Raw genomic sequence first — 1736 nt, forward strand, 5'->3', positions numbered from 1 at the left:
TATCTGTCAAATCAATACGTCATTCAAATTGTTTTCGTGCCGGTTGTTATGCGTAGAGTTGAATTTATTCCTCCGTATTTGCTTCTGATAGTTACAATTTGCGTAAAAACTGTCGAGCTAATCGTTTTCGTGCCTCCAGTGGTTTTTTTTTAGATATTGGACTCTTTTCTTAATGATAAGTGAGCACATTGACTCGTGAGCATTGGACTCTTGTTTTTAGTGATATTGTTGTTTTACTCCGGAAAAATGTCTGCACCTGGTAGAAGTCGAGTAGTCAGTGTGTTAATTTCTCTTTACGTATAGGGCCTAATCTTCGTAGACGTTAAATTGAAGAAATAGATGAACCAATGCTTATCCTTCTAAACACCTACATTGGTAAGTTTGTTTTATTATGTTTGTGGATTTCACACGCCTCTAAACTACCTTACGTTTTATTTTGTCATTTTTTCCAGATATCTTCTGATGATATCCTGTGTGTGAAATGTTTTGTATTATTACAAAACCAGACAGCATCTAACTCAAATCTGTCACTTGTATCCCCTGCTCGTGGACACCTAAACATATGCTACGCATGTGGCTTGTCAACAGCAAGTCGCAGAACTCATAGAGTCAGTCAAGATAGTTCCTCAAAGGAATGTTATACTAAGATGGACACCAGTACATCACGTAAGTGTTTATTCTTATTTATTTAAACTTAATGTATGAATGCATATGTATGTGTGTGTTGAACTAATTAAATATTAATGAATATCAAGTATCTAAATATAATATTTTTGTTATTAGGTGTTGCATTTGGAACGAGTTTGTGTTCCTTGTTGGGCGGCTGCATCAAGACAAGTCCGGAGGCAACCCGTTGCTGGCAGTAGCCAACACACTGTGGAGTCTGCACCGGAGACTGGTATCATGGATGGAAACATAATTACAGATATGATGATTCCTGTACCACCACCACTGCCACCGCTTTAATGATATAAGCGCTCCAGCACAATTTCTAGACAACATATTCCTTGAAGAATAAATATCTATTATTTTAATTGGTTGTGTTTTTTCTTATTAAACATCTGTATAGCATTTACTATATTTTAAACTCCTTTATAATTAAGCCCTTTCTAAAATAAACTACAACTAATCATAGATGGCACAGCGATCTTACTAAGTAGCAGGGCAGTGATTTTACTATGTCGCTTGCAGGAGATGCTGTCATATATGTCATACATACTCGTATATACTAGGTACCTACCAGTTTGCCAACAATCTTGGGGTCGGCTTTTAGTCTAACCGATGCAGCTGAATACAGTATTGCTCAAAGAGTGATTGCCCATCTGACCTCCATACCCGATACACTGGGTTATAACATGTTACCTCCTGGTAAGTGGTTGTCACACTTGCTGGATTCTAGCTACTCATAACAAGTATAAATAATGCACCCAGAATCAGCAGTTTAAATGTAAGTACTAGCAGCCACCCAGCTGAAGTTTGTAATGGATGGTCACCCAAGTGCAATCTGACCAAGTAGCTTAACTTAAGATATCTCCTTGTGGTTGTTGTAACGTAGCCACATGCTCCTCCAACCAATTTAGCCCTAAGTATATTTATTTCTACTGGTGCCAGCAAAACCTACTTCCGCTGACTGCAAGATAAACAGTTTAACATATTATTTAGCAAGAAAAGATGATATCTGATGTTTTTATTTCATTTGGGAATCAATATTAATACTAAAAATATTTTATTGTTTT

General features: G+C 36.8%; 1 long non-coding RNA gene across 1 annotated transcript; it reads left to right on the top strand.

Annotated features, from left to right (window-relative positions):
* The first annotated feature begins 268 nt into the window (after nucleotides 1-268).
* On the top strand, nucleotides 269-1034 carry LOC124630712. The gene is made up of 3 exons (XR_006984442.1): nucleotides 269-375; nucleotides 453-666; nucleotides 784-1034. It is a non-coding gene; the product is annotated as an uncharacterized LOC124630712 (long non-coding RNA).
* Nucleotides 1035-1736: the final 702 nt, after the last annotated feature.

This window comes from Helicoverpa zea, chromosome 5 (assembly GCF_022581195.2).
Source record: "Helicoverpa zea isolate HzStark_Cry1AcR chromosome 5, ilHelZeax1.1, whole genome shotgun sequence".
Classification (NCBI taxonomy): domain Eukaryota; kingdom Metazoa; phylum Arthropoda; class Insecta; order Lepidoptera; family Noctuidae; genus Helicoverpa; species Helicoverpa zea.